Genomic DNA, 16252 nt, shown 5'->3' on the forward strand with positions numbered 1-16252 from the left:
CCTTCTTTCTCTGTATAACAAAATAATTCATGATAGTACACCTGGAAAACTTGCCATCTTGTCATATCACAGGAAAATAGTCATCCCTGAATACTGTGTGCAGATTGGAAAACATGTCGCAACTTTTATTGGGTTGCTTGCAACTAGTTTCAAGTTACATTGGTAATTTAGTTTCCACTGTCATGAATCATAGCTTTAGTTCACTTTAAGAATGATTCCCAGCTATGGTGAACATAAAGGCCAAAGGCAGGTCTAGAAAAGCATTTGTCTTTTATTCATATCAGATTGATTTTACCAGACTAGTTCAAACACTGAAATTGCCTTGTTTAATCTGTTTAGTCAATGACCTGGAGGCACTCCATGCTGCATTTCAAACTCTTTGCTAACCAACGTAAAATTGTTGTATGAGGTTAAACAGAAGGGTCTATCTACCTAATCACAAGTGAGCAGTAGGGGAGAGAACTGCCTTGTTGTTTTCCTGAGAAGAGCTGACCAAGTGCTTTGTAGATTTCCAGATTTCCTGCTGCCCAAGAAGGGCTACAGAGTCTGGCTCCTGAAAAAAGCTTGCTTCTGCTAGCAATACCACATAAACCGTTGAGCTTTCAATTGCTTGTGTGAACATTGTTACCACCAAATATGCAAAAGACAGAGAAGGAGTAAAGGGAGGAAGAGGTAGAATCAACTTCTTCATTACTACTCTGGCATTCTTTACACTCTTTCTTGCCAGTCTGCATCTTCACACCTCTTCAATTTACCAAGCTGACTCGGCATCCTTTCCTCTCCAGCTACTTATCGGTTAGATATTTTAACATTATGTCTAGCTACTTCCCCCTTTTTCAGAATTCTTCCTAAGTTTTCCCCTTTTTGCTCCCTCTGTTTCCCCCAGGATTTACCAGGGTCTTTTCTACCTTTGCTACCATCTATACCTCTGCCTACTGTAGGATGGCTTCCTCTTCATCTGTACCCCATCTGCATCTGCTTCAAACTTCCTTCTTACACCTTATGCAGACCAGCCAAAGGAATATCTCCCCTTCTTCCCTGCTGAGAAATGATCCTCCTCCCCATTCATGTGAACCCCTTTCCCATCTCACATCATCTACTTCTTCCCTCTTTTGGCTCTTCCTCATAAACTTTGCTCTCATCAACAAAGGGAAAAGGGGGAAAAAGATACTAGCTGAGATATACAGAAACTGAAGGAAAACCAAAATCAAACAAGCAAAATCAGACAATACACACAGCAAGGGACTATTACTGTGCTCTCAGCCTAACAGCAGTCTCACTGCTCTGTCTTCTGCACTGGTAACTAACAGTCTCCATTGATTTGTATTATCGTCTAGTTAATATAATGGTCTACTTAATCCCACTAGCAGTGATATCATTCTGTACATTTATCTTCTACCTTTGTTACTTTCCCCTCCCATTTTTTTTTGTTTTTGTTTTTTCCAATGGGGAGTGTAAAGTGCAGTCCTATCAACATCAAAGACACAGGTGCAGCAAAGACTTCCAGAGAGGCATTTTGCTGTTTATATTTTGTGTTCCTTTCTTTCCCTTCTATCTTCTCTATTTATTTGATCTTTTTTTCTTACTGGTAGCTGAATGTTGAGCTCATGTTTTCATAGAATTTATCAGCTCCAACTGAGATCACTTTCCTGAGTGGTAATACCTAATTTGGAGTCTATCAAAGCAAATTCATAGGGTAGTTTTGTCCACAAGCACTACTTCATGTTTATTGACACTAGCTTTCATCTGCATCCTATGTCCCATCCACTCAGTATCCTGCTGCATTTCCTCACTGCTGGATTTGTATTCTGCCCTGAATAACTGTAAACCATTCAGAAACTGTTCACTTCTTTTTGTGATTCTTTCTAAACATATGAATAAGCATACAACACAGCAGATATCAGTGTGATTCCAGTAGTTGAGTCCATTCTTTATAAACACAGGCCACTATTTTTGCTTTTTCTTTCCAGGTTTTACTTAAATATGAATACAAGAAGATTAGACTCATCTTGGTGTTTAGCAGCCCTTTGGAGTAACAGCACAAGAGGTAATGAACAGGTATTAGGAAAAACTTTTTCACCATGAGGGAGATCAAACACTGGCACAGGCTTTCCAGAGAGGTTATGGAAAGTCCATCCTTGGAGATTCTTGATGTTTGATTGAACAAGGCCCTATAGCTGCAGCAGAGGCTTACTACTCCTATAAATTATAAATTTATTTATCAGGATATAGCTAATATTAGCTTGCCTTGAATCCAAATAGACATACTAAACAGCAGTATGTAAGTATTCTGCAACACTGTGATGGTGTAGTCAAACAAAATGTATGAGCATTTTATGTAAGTATGTGGGCAATGGGACCACCAAGAGATGTGTAGTTGCCTGTAGGAGCCATGCAAGTAACAAAAGGTTGCAAGATAAAGAGGCAGCAGCACAAGGGACTGCAAATATCCAGATGCAAGAGCTCTGAGTAACCTGGTCTAAGCCGTCCCTGCTTTAAGCAGGGATTTGAACCAGACACCCTCCAAAAGTTGCTTTCAATGAAGGTCACCCTACAGCTGAGATATTTTTGTAGTCTAAAGTCTTTAGTTATTTACAAAGCACAGTAAGTATGCTTTCTATGCTTATGCTCCCTTTTAGCATACAAAGTAAATACAAAATTCAAGTTGGAATTGTTACTAGAATTTAAGATAATTGGAGTAGCTTAAGTTCAGTAAACTCCCCTTTTTTAGTGAATACATATTTTGTGTAGCAAAACTTTAACACTAGACATTTATACAGAGCTTAATAACAACTAAAGGTAAAATAAAATTTAAAAAATATTTTCTTAGATAATGTAATACTGTGACATAATACAGATAATGATACTGGTCTCATCTCAGGTGTGATCCAAAGAAAAACATCTAAAATTTCTTTAGATTTTAACTTCAGATAGTCTTTGGCAACATAAATGTGAAGCTTTCTAAGCTTATGTGTGGATCTTGAGTGCTTCTGCCAATATATGTAAGAAATAATCTATTAAGGGATATAACTATTAACCTTTGATTTTAAACCTCTTTGTCTTGAGAGTTAACTGATTTATGAAAACTATGGAGTGATATTAATAAAAATTATAATGTTCTTGTTGATGATTAGCTGTCAGATACATCAGTCATTAGAGCTACAGACTGAGTTTCACTTGACTCAAAGAGATGACAGTTACAGAGCATTTTATCAATTTATTACACGTTTCCCAATTTACTTTTTTCTTTTCAGCTTGTAACTCAGAATCTTTCCCAGTATTTTTACATTAAAATATTGCAGTAATGGGCAAATTAACAGGAAGAAAGAAATTGAAGATTTTTTTCCTGAGCAACCTACAAAACAGGAAAACGATTAAGGGACTTCCAGGTAGTCTAACCTAGCATTATGCATCTGTTATTTCATTACCATTTAACACTAACTAGTACTCACTAGAACTAAGAAGGCAATCCACTCTGAGAGTTGTACTGATATATTTCCACCTTCTTTAGGTAACATATTCTCTGTCAACAGAACATATTAGTAGTGGTCCAAACTGGAAGACTGTTGTACATGGAGGATTTAAGGATCCACCTTACAGTTGACTTGAGTAGGTGCAGCCTGTGCTGTGCTGCACATACCACTTGGCTGCTGGATGAACTTTAGTACATTGATTGTAACAGAGAAGCCTGGGTGTGGCTCCCACTTAGCACCTGGTGATTAAGCTACCTGCATGTCTCATCTTGAAGTAAAGCAGCATGTTTTCAGACACCATCTATTTGTTTGATAGCAGAAATGATTAATAGAGTTGCTTACTTCTAAGAACATCCTGTAAAAGCTCTCAAGACTACAATGCTCTTGAACATTTCCACAGAGAGGATCTGCACAGTGCAGTCTGCCATGTCCCACCTGGAGGTCCATCTGATGCTGCACAACTCAGCCTTCCCAGAATCTGAAGGGATGTAAGTTTATCTATGCTATCCTCTTTTCCTTTCTCATTTTATCTCCAAGAAATGCTATTTTAATCAATACATTATGGGCTCTGAGTGCCTTTCTTACTGGAATCCATAACGAACACTTGCAATGGTGTATTACAATATTAAATATTTAGCTTTGAAAAATCCAAAAGTAAGGGCAATGTATATATACCAATACACTGTTTGACTTTGTAGTATCAGAATTTCTGAATGATGATTATTCGGTATGTGGGGTAGGAGACTGCATTAAAATATAGGGAGACAATGAAACTCATTTAAATTTTCTCTTGAAGCTTTTGCTAGAGTTTGTATATGGAATAAAAATAACTCCATATCAGACACTGAAACAACTTCTCCAAGCCATCTCAGCTACTAAGTGAATTTGCAATTACAACCTGCAGTTTGGGAGCACATAGAAAAATATACAGAAAGACTCTGGAACAGGACTATCCAGGAAAAAAAATTCAATATATGAATCACAACAGTGAACTTCTGTGTTACTCAGTTATATTAAGACCACCCACTAAAATCCCTGATATTAGTTATAGCCAGTGCATGGATCCAAATAAGTCTGGCAGGGTACCATGAAGCAGGAATGTCTGTTTGATAATATGTCTATAATAAAGAAAGGCTTTAAACATGGCATTGACATATTTAAAAGGGCACTTAACCTCCTCTGCTTCTTTTTTCCTATTATAATACTGTATTGTTGCTTTTTTTGTGCAAGTAAAAGTGTTAATCAGACAACTAAATATGGATCTACTAGATCAGGAAATCAGTTTAAGTTGAATTTAGAGGTTTGATTATTTTTAAAAGATAAGATTTAACTCCAAGCAATTCTGCAAGGTAATTCTCTGTCATGGTTTAACCCCAGCCAGGAGCTAAGCACCACGCAGCCACTTGCGCACACCCCATGCCCTGGTGGGATGGGGGAGAGAATCGGAGGAGTGAGAAAACTCCTGGGTTGAGATAAGAACAGTTTAATAATTGAAATAAAGTAAAATAGTAATGGTAATAATAGCAATATAATAATAATAGTAATAATAATATACAAAACAAGTGATGCACAATGCAATTGCTCACCACCCAACGACCGATGCCCAGACAGTTCCCGAGCAGCAATTGTTGCTCCCCAGCTGACACCCCCCCCCCCCCGAGTTTATATACTGAGCATGACGCCATATGGTATGGAATAGCCCTTTGGCCAGTTTGGATCAACTCTTCTGGCTGTGCCCCCTCCCAGTTTCTTGTGCACCTGGCAGAGCATGGGAAGCTGAAAAGTCCTTGACTAGCATAAGCAGTACTTAGCAACAACTAAAAACATCAGCGTGTTATCAGCATTCTTGTCATCCTAAATCCAAAACACAGCACTATGCCTGCTACTAGGAAGAAATTAACTCTATCCCAGCTGAAACCAGGACATCCTCTTAGCAGAGACACAAGCGAATGAAGTAGTATAAAAGAGAGAAAAGTGTAACTCTCTGTTGATGGTATTGATACATGAAAGAGACCACTGAACTACGGCATAAATAATCCTAGCATAATCACAAAATTTGAATCATGTTTTGCTTAAGCAAAGATGAAAAACACTAGAATGTCTTCCCAAGAAATATGGCATGACATCATAGACACACCAACAAATGCTTTAAGCTGTAATAATTCTACATTCTAAGGTCACTCAGCAAAAATCTACTCCAAGGGTAAGTAATCCTTACATAGATTTTGTTGTTTTCAGTATCTGTGTAATGTTTTCAGTATCTGTGTAAAAGAAAGATGTCTCCTTTCCCTGTAAGATATGCTATGGCTGCTTTTAACTGGCTGCATAAGGATAGACCCTAAACAGAGGGGAAAGAATTCTAATCAAAAAAATAAATAAATAAGTCAATAAATAAGTCAGTAACATATAACTGCAACATGATCAGAGGGAAAGACATGAAAGAAACAACATGAAAAGAATCATGGAGAGTAAGGATTTGAAATGAACATAGGATCAAGAAAGAACAATATGCAAATCTAAATAACCCAAGCAAACAGAAAGTCACATATTCTGGTAGACATATCACTGCACAAGGCATTTCATAACAAATATTAATGCAATTTATTAAAAAAAAAAGTGGGGAAGGAGGTATATGTATATAGAGAGAGACACACTAAAAGATTCAAAGGAATCTATAACAAAGCAAGCAAGCAAACTTACATCAAAGAGCAGTGGCAAATATTTACTGAGATTATTCCAATTTATAACTCTGAAAAAAACATGAAGTTCAGTGAGGGAAAATAAATAAAATAAAAACATTATTCTATCACAAAACTGAACTGTAACTAGTTTTGTTTAATTTATGGGCATGAGGTAGCTCCTTTCTCTTAGGTGTTTGAAAATTCATTATGGGGATTGGAAGTTGAACATTGAAATATCACAGTAAAATTAGCTATCTTTATTTTACATTTTTGAAGAATGTAGTAAATTTCAAATGTAGAAAAATGTAGAAATGTAAATTATTTCTACATATGTCAATACAGTGGCTGAGCACGTATATATCATTCAAGACAATAAAAGGATAAAAGAGACGAGTAACTCTCTTACACTGCCTTCTCAAATAGGCGTTCCCATGATTTGTATGGATAAAGTCTGTAGCCACACCAAGGGTGTTTGTTACAGAAAGATTGGAAAGGCTGAATATCAAACACATGAGCCCTTCCACAAAAAATTTCCCATTAGAAACATATTCTGCACTAAGCAGGTTTATTAGTCAGGGTAACCTATATCTAAACTGTTCCAAACTAAATCACCACAGACACATTTAGTGGGGAAGAAGCATTCAGATAGTCATGGTGAAATAGATCTTTCCATTAATGTCTTTCCCCAACTTTATTTTTGTTTGCTTTTTGGGTTTCTTTTTTTCAGCTGCTCCTTGATATAGATACATCCTTGGCTGTGTATTGGGTTTGCATGGCAAAGTTTTGGTAGCAGGGCGGGGACTACAGGGGTGGCTTCTGTGAGAAGCTGCTAGAAGCTTCTCCTATGTCCGATAGAACCAATGCCAGCTGACTCCAAGATGGACCCACTGCTGGCCAAGGCCGAGCCAATCAGCGATGCTGGTAGCACCTCTGGGGTAACATATTTAAGAAGGGGGGAAGAAAAACAAACCCAACGGGGCACAAACTGCAGCTGGAGAGAGGAGTGAGAATATGTGAGAGGAACAACCCTGCAGACACCAAGGTCAGTAAAGAAGGAGGGGCAGGAGGTGCTCCAGGTGCCGGAGCAGAGATTCCCCTGCAGCCCGTGGAGAAGACCCTGGTGAGGCAGCTGTGCCCCTGCACCCATGGAGGTCCACAGTGGAGCAGATACCCACCTGCAGCCCGGGGAGGACCCCATGCCAGAGCAGGTGGATGTACCCAAAGGAGCTGTGACCCTGTGGGAAGCCCACACCAGAGCAGGCTCCTGGCAGGACCTGTGGAGCCATGGTGACAGAGGAGCCCATGCTGGAGAGGTTTTCTGTCAGGACTTGTGACCCCGTGGGGGACCCACACTGGAGCAGTCTGCTCCTGAAGGACTGCACCCCATGGAAGTGACCCACACTGGAGCAGTTTGTGAAGAACTGTAGCCCGTGGGAAGGACCCACATTGGAAAAGTTTGTGGAGGACTGTCTCCCGTGGGAGGGACCCCACACTAGAGCAGGGGAAGAGTGTGAGGAGTCCTCCCCTGAGGAAGAAGGAGCGGCAGAGATGATGTGTCACAAACTGACCGCAACCCCCATTCCCCATCCCCCTGTGCTGCTCAGGGGGAGGAGGTAGAGAAAAATCGGGAGTGAAGCTGAGCCCAGGAAGAAGGGAGGGGTAGGGGCAAGGTGTTTTAAGATTTGGTTTTATTTCTCATTACCCTACTCAGTTTTGATTAACAATAAATTAAAATGATTTTCCCCAAGTCGAGTCTGTTTTGCCCATGACAGTAATTGGTGAGTGATCTCCCTGTCCTTATCTTGACCCATGAGCTTTTTCATTCTATTTTCTCTCCCCTGTCCAGTTGAAAAGGGGAGTGATAGCGTTGTCTCACAAAGGGAGTTATTTACCCAGTGTGCAAAAATCCAATCCACACACTGAGTCGAGATATCGATTTTGTTTCATTTCTGCACAGAGATGCATGCTAGGCGGTAATTCCACAAAGCTAACACACTGAATGAGACTTTGCGCACCTTATTTACACACAGAACTTGCAGATTTAGTAATTGTCCTTTATACGATGATCGGTTAATAATTACCATCCTATCTGCTATTGGTCAACTGTATTCCAGTTATCCTCTCTTGTTATGTAAATTAGCACGCATGCTCCTTATGGGTGTGGGGGGGCAAATCCTTTTGGTCCTAAATTGAGGCAGTGGTCATGATCTTCCCCCTGCTGGAATTATCTTCCCCCCCCCGCTATTTTTTTTCAGCAATCATCCAGTTTTTCCATCACCTGCTGGGGTAGGGTGATCCCTTTTACCAGTTTGTCAGTACTTCTTCAAGTTCTAGTTGCTCCGGGATGTTTTTGGTCAAAGGATACTGAATGTTTGTTCTTCTGACTAGGGATGATTCAGTGTCCTTTACTTGCCAGCTTACAAAAACATCTTGGCCTGATACGATGTTAGCTAAGTTCTAGAGTTAGCCTTCAGCAATAGTGCAGCCTTGGTGGCCACTTGGCATCCAGCCAGGGTCAATCCACCACAGCTGAAATTCAGTTCACTGGAAACTACATCCAGAGGAAAACACACCTCCCTACTGGAAAATCTCAAAGACTTGAATAATCAAGAAAAGCTGTTGCCTGATTGTTATATTTGGATACCCAAAAATTACTTATTCTTTTAATTTTCTGTACTGTAAACAAAACAGTGAAAACAAAAGCTACAAATAATGAATGATTTTAAGTAATTTGTAGAGATCAAAAAAATAATCATGAAAACAAAGACTTTTATTTCAATGGATGCTAATTCCAAACATACTTATGACATTTAAAGCAACAGCTCATCACTTTTTATCAGAGGAAAAAAAGGAGGCAGGAAAAAATGTGTTTACATCTTAGGAACATGGGCATCACTGTAATGAAATAATCTGATTTTCCATTCAGTCTCAGGACCCGATTGTTATAGTGAAAGATGCCTTGCAGGAGGCAGAGAATAATGTGACTTCCTCTTCAAAGTATTCTTCAGTGTTGTAATAGTTAAGGATCAGGTTAAACTTTGCAACATTTTTTGTATACCCTTTACGTGACTTTTCCCAGACTTTGCTATTATAGGTCTAGATCGCAATTTTGATTGTTTCATTGGCTCCAGAAAACTTACAATAGCTCACTTTTTGGGGTAGCTTTAACTCATTTTAGATTATGTCCTCACATGGGACTAATTGCAACATCACTGAAGTGTCACTGATTCAGCTGGGATAACCAGTCGAGATGAAAATCTTAAACGTCAGTTTTCTCTCCAACTACAGGGGAACACAGATATACAAATCAAATACTAAAAGACTGCACAATGCAGCACCCCATCCTAAACCCTTAATCACTCCATTAGTTCCATTATTGAGCAATTGCATAGACATTAGCAGCATTTCTCTCATCTGGATACCAAAGTATCTTTCTCTTGGCACCAGCTGATACAATTCTTATGTTGTATGCCTGGCTATTTGAAAAGAAATTTCCAGCTGGACGGTTGTTTTTGACAGTCCAAATATGCACAATCAAGTAATTTGTTAATGTATGGCTATGATATAACAGTGATCTCGGCAAAAATAGGGTGAGTTATACACTGCCAATGCCATACTACTCAACTTACTGGATATTGCTCAAGTATGAACACCTAAGAACAAAAAGTAGTCACCAAGACCAAACCAATGTGAAAGGGGTTCCTTCAACTTTTCAGCAGGATTTGGAGTGAGCAGAATCCCTGAAAAGAGAGAAGAAGAAGGAAAAAATACAAGACAAACCAGACATCAACAGACATTACTGCTGGGTCTAAGTCTGAAAAAGATTTTGGATGACTGTTCAAAAGGACACAGGAAGGGAAATGAACAGGTAGGTTTTCAAAGCGGATCAGTCAAGGAACAAACAATCAGTGAATAGCAAACATGCTGAAGGAAAACTAAGAAAAGCTATGTCCTCAAATCAGCAACACTAAAAGACATCAGGAGTAAAATGTATGTTAAAGGATGCCTTGGCTTTTTAGGGTATTTCTTTAGCCAGCTGAAATGCAGTTTTACTGGGTCTTGGAAAGTTACAAAATTCTTATTTTTCTCACTCCAAATACTGTGTGTCATTAAAAAGACAAGAAGACAAGGTGGCAGAAAGCTTCACAGAAAGCTTCACAGAAACCATGTGAAGAGAAAACGCAGGACTGCATGGCACCCAGAGGTCCAATCAAGGCAGGCTGTCGATGGAACAGCAAGCATGGACCTTTCTGGGTTCAGTGTGCATGAGCTGGATCTGAAAAGAACACTGCAGTAAATGTGGTCTGTAAAAATGAAAACAGTTTGAAAGAGAAGGAATAACAATGCATTAAAATAGCAACTGATGTGTTGTAGGATGAAAAAGAAGATGGAATGGTTTGGATAATGTACTGCAAAAAAGAACGTTAGGAAAGGATTAATATTTGAGGAACATATATATTTTTATCTCAGGGCCAGACATGTTATTTCACATCCACAGTGCAAGCCAATTGCACCATCTATACTAGAAATGTTGCCCTCCTTCTTGCAGGAAAAAAAGTAGTGCTGGGTATCAATGAGAGTGTTTATTACCTCTAATAAAATTACAAATTACAAAGATGTGTTTGTTACCTGTGAATTTGTCAATGCAAAAAATGGCTGCCTAATTTTATTTTCTGCAGCACCAATAATGGTTCTTTATAAAAAAATAAAAGTGTCCTTGTCTTAAAAATAATAAAGAAAATGCTTTTGGTTTAGTGTTAATGAGCAAAAAATAAAAGTTGTAAGTATGAAACAGTGGTTCAGAGCAAAATTGTGCCTGTAGGTGGGAGGTTTGCTAGTTATCAGTTCTTACCTCCAATGACTATTTTACCAATCCTCAGCCCTGCTTTCACCAGTAAAGCTGCAACAGCATCCTCTTCCTCATGCTTCAAGCAGGACTTTGTAACACTGCAATTGTAACACTACAGTTTTAACTACAAGGTCACATGCAATGCACCTGACCTTTCATGCCTTTGCTTTAAGTCACAGATGCTTTAAATGCTTTTCAGTACTGTTACATTAATAAGATGTATTTAGAAACTGTATTTGTTAACAACTACAGAATACAATAGAAACCTATTCAATATTAAGTTACAGAATGAAAGCTTGAAGGTTTTGGTTTCTGAGAACTAATAAATACTTTCAGAGTTTGAAATACTGTCAAAATGTTAGTAGCTTTTAAAGAAAAAAAATGCCTTTTGAAGTGGTAAGACATGTTTACATATATTCCCCACTGTGGTTTGTGCTGCATATCTGCACCCTAGTGGCTAGGTTTCGGCAGACAGTTTCAAAGAAATCACTTAGGAACTCTAAAAGCTAAATGAAACCTGCACAGATTGCTGTGCATAGATTCCAGCCTGCTGCCCTTCTTTCTCTTTAGAAATATTCTGAAATTATAATTTCTGAAATTAATCTTAGCTAATATCTGTTCCAAATTATGCACAACAAGCTGTACAATATTGATTTGGCTGTTCACATTCATTAAGAAGAACCACGCTCTTATAATCCACAGTGTGAGATTTATACCATTCTGATCATGTCCCACATATTAATATAATATTTTAAGTTTAATATAGGTGTTAGATTAGTTCAACCTGTGGAGACTCATTTCTCTGCTCCTAATGTTTTGTTAGTCATCAGAGATAACCCTGAATACATGTTTCTGTAACTGATACTCAACTCAGCAGTTAGAATAAGGTCAAGCAGAAATATGGAAGAAGGTGATAAACTGCATTACTTAACCATCACTTCGTTAGGTAAGAAGAAGAAAACTTCCTTTCTAACTTGACTCTTTAAGGTCTCATCATTAGCAGTCCATAGGAAATTCTTATCCCCAACAAATGGTTGTTGTGAAATACTTTGATGGTAAAATTTGTTTCAGTGTTCTCTGAAACAACCCTTTATCGTACTGAAAGAACACTGAAACAACTTTCAGAACAACAATAATTTTAAATGTCTCTCCTCTTTATAAACTAAATATGCAAAAAATATTTGTCAAAAGGAAATTTTGACCTAATTTTAAAGACTATCTGAGTGGCAAGCTGTCATTGAAAGTAAGACATTGGTCCAAGAGAAGAAAAAATAACTGATATTCTTTCTAAATATTATACAATGTGTCTGTGTACTCATTCAGCTACAAACCCAGCTATCCAGTTTATCCTGAAAAGCACGCTCTCTTATATGATGTCCTAACTAGACGGCTGAATGCAGGGAAATACCTGCCTTCAAAACAATCGGCAAAAGAACTGTTAGAACTCACTGAGCCTCTGAAAAAAAAAAACCCTAAGATTTAATCAATATCAATAAAGGTAACTAAAAGAAAGATACTTCATTTTTACTGTTTTATTCTACAATCACAGCAATACTAACAACCAAGTTATCTCAGACTATGTCTGTGAGATGGTACGTGTCTGAAGATATCTTCCAGGAATCAAACAGATGGACACAAGTTCAGGTGTTGAACACTAACAGTTCCCTGTTGATTTTAGTGGGAGACATATGCAATCTACAGCCCTGTAAATAGGTCACCTTTTCAGTACAGTCAAGAATTAGATTCCCAGCTTTAGCTATTTAATGTAACAGCAAGAGCAGACTACCAAATAGAGCATAAATCTCTTTAACTGTGAGATCTTGTTTCTAAGACATGAGAAATAATTCAAATACCAAATACAGTATTTCAGGGTTAATACCTAGATTTCATCAGGAAAAAAACCCATGGTTGTATGTACTACAGAAGGTCACAGTTCTTGGCTGCAAACCAACTAATCTATTTATCCCAAAAAGCAAACTCTTAGGTATGATGTTCCAACTGAGCTGAATGCAGAAGTAGCCTGTATGAATGACTCTATCCACCTCAATCACTTCTCTGTCTGATTCATGAGGCTGTAAGAGTTCAGATTCCTCAAAATATAACCTCCTGAATGACAGCCAAATGCAGATAATGAGTCAGCACTGCTGTAGAACCACTCAGAAAGTGGGTGGCTTCCCCCGGTACCTTTGGAGTATGACTGCTTTTTAAAAAGGTTTGAGGCAGAGCTTAGAGGTCATAATTATATAAGTAATGTAGTGATTCTACTGACTGAGAGGGGAAGCTAAATAAAAGCAAATTTTTTTATACAAAATGGAAAAGCTTCAAGACCAGCTAAGCAAAAAATAATTTCAGAGTGCAATGTCAACCTAATTGTAAGAGTATACAGTGAAACTGAAGATTTCAGGTTAGGTGTTGAAATACCCTTAGAAAGAAGTAAGATGTAGATTTTTCCCCCTCTGAATGGTTGTTCTTATACCAAACAAAAGAAAATACAGATACGTTTTTTCCAAAGGTAGACCGTTCTTTTTCTTTTGTTACAATGTAGAACATTTAGCTTATATTGCTTATATATTCTTTTCTTTTTTTCCAAAATGAACATATTTTATCACAATTTGGAAATAAAGCAGTATTTTATTCTAATTAATTTTGTTCCCCACCCCTGTGTTCAGTTTGTCAGTAAGTAAACCAAATGTAAGATGTCATTAAAACACTTATTCAGCAGGCATTTCATTAAAGTTCCAGGCATTTGCTTCTTATTAGAAAACTTCTTGCTACATCCACAGCTGCAGTCAGGATAAGGGGGCTGTTATAATTTCTGTGGGAAAATATTCTGAGCAATACTTGTTTTGGAGTTCTTTTGAGTTATTCTTTTTTAATTTATTTTGGTTTGATGTTTTTTTGCATCAGACTCTTGAGGAACACTGAAGAGTACTAAAGTAGAGGGAAAGAAGTTATGTTGCTTTTAATTTTGACCTCTACTATTCCTAATTAAACAGCTAAGGTCAAGAGAGTTGCTTTATAAAATAAAGCTTAAGGATACCTGGAGTCTCATATGAACACACACACACACATGTATGTTTAAAGTGTGGGTTTTTTCCCCACATCCTATTATACAATCCCCTGCAAAACAGTTAGCCAATCAGGGAAAGGAAAATTCATTTCATGTCCACTTCTACAGGGGGAAACACATCCTGAAGAATATAAATATAGGAAGGTATCGACATTGCATAGTGGGTCAATAGTTCTGACTACAGTGCTATTTTCTGCTGTGTTTGTGATCTTCCGAGCCTACTGTCTAGGGGTCAAGTTGCAGCCATCTCCCATCTCTACCTACACTGTTGGCAATCAAGTAGATTGAGATCTTTGTTCCTTTAGCGCCTCACCTTAGCCTCAGTAAAACAAGAGCTAAACATTCAGTGCAGACCTGGAAGTAACATCTCTTAGCAATGTCTCAATTTCTTTTTCTTCTGTTAATTCCATTGAAGGTCTATTCTCAATTGTTTTAACTGCTTGATTTTGGCTGCTGTTTCTGCCAGTCACCAGTTCAGTTTATCTCTTTGAAAGTAAACAAAAGTATTTTTTCTCACTTACTTATTGCACAGGTATTTATAAGAAATAATATAAACTATTTTCCAGTTCATCATAAGCATTTAGAGAGGAGAAAATGGCAGAAGATTAAAAGATATATGCAACTGAAATGGGTGAAGGTAAATTAAACAAGCAACTAAGCATTTATTCATTATCCTAGTGAATTTTACCTGATGTCAACTCACTCTTAGAGTACAACCTGGAGCTCTTCTAGGACCACAAATTCTGCAGTCTCCACATTTCATTCCAGGTGTCATCAGCCTTTCAGGAGCAGTGGATTAGCCTGTCTTTATTCTTGCCTACACTAGAAGCTATCTATGCTAAGAAAACCAAACATGAACTGAGAGAAGTTGCCCACTCAACAAAAGGTAAGATGGCATGCATGAAGCAATGATGTCTATCTTGTTTCAATGCAGGACAATGGTTCCCAGTTCCTGATGACTTCACAACATACAAGGAAGCAGAAATCTCTGTTGCTTTTAGCTTTCTTAACACATTCTAGGTCTCAGATTCCAGCTTTACCCTATATCTACTGACTGCTGGTCAAAGTTTGCTGACAGAATGTGTTCAAGACTTGCAGCATAAGCTGATGGCTGTAGTGTCATGACACCACTAGCTTTTTTGATACCTGTTAGGAACAATATCTAAGTAATATATCATCAAGAAGAGCGCAAGCTACTCAATTATATTACTTTTTTCTGCAGTATGACAGTATTCATTCAAAATTAATCATTGTGGTTTCCTTAAAGTCACTAATGATATTTTCCCTATTGAAAAAGTCCATGAGAGACATTAATAGTCACATCTAAAGTAGATGATCAAATGAAAAGCCCAGCTGAATGAACTACAGAGATTTCTTGCTCAGAAATATGGCCTGATATTTATTTTGTATGAAGATATTTTTTTAAAAAAGTAAAAAATCAAAGTCAAGGAGGCAACCTTAAAAGATCCAAGAAACATCTGAATTCTGTGCAGCAGCATAAAACCATAGAAAATCTGAAGGATTGTCTCTATGTGTCCCAGCCTTCCAAATTTTGTGGAGGGAACTCTCAACGGTTTCATCTATTTTATTTTGCTGTCAGACTCTTCAATAGCCTTTGCTTGGACTGTTTTTCTCTTTTATGTCAAGTTTCCTTCTTTATACTTCTCTTTCTATGCCTTTCCTGAAATTTTTCTTCTAGGGTTGGCAAACGTCATTTCTCATGAGCAAAGGTGCTTCACAAACTCTTGGGCAATTTTCAGCTATGTCAGACAACAACTTAATGACTTCCAATTTATACCCATATGTGGTGAACATGCAGATCAAGGTTAAAGCTAAAAAAATACCGGAAACATATTCAGAGTGAAGATGACAGCATATTTCCCTGCTATAAATGAAATATATTAATGGTTCTTTAAAAATTAATAACACTATGAATAAAGGAAAATACTAATGTACAAGTGCCATCAATGCTTTGTGGGTGTTAACAAAGCCACCCAACCTCCTGTCAATCCCTCCAAATTCTAACTTTCATCACCTCTTTGTTCTCTTCTTTTATTTCCACTCCTGAGCCAGTGATGATTATATGAATTGAATTATTTTCCCCATGGAGCACTTGTTTGTGAGCAGCTGGCCTGCTCAGGAAGCAAAGTGCTTTCCGTTACCTTGCCTACCAGAAGCC

The sequence above is a fragment of the Pelecanus crispus genome, chromosome 1 (assembly GCF_030463565.1).
Source record: "Pelecanus crispus isolate bPelCri1 chromosome 1, bPelCri1.pri, whole genome shotgun sequence".
Lineage (NCBI taxonomy): Eukaryota > Metazoa > Chordata > Aves > Pelecaniformes > Pelecanidae > Pelecanus > Pelecanus crispus.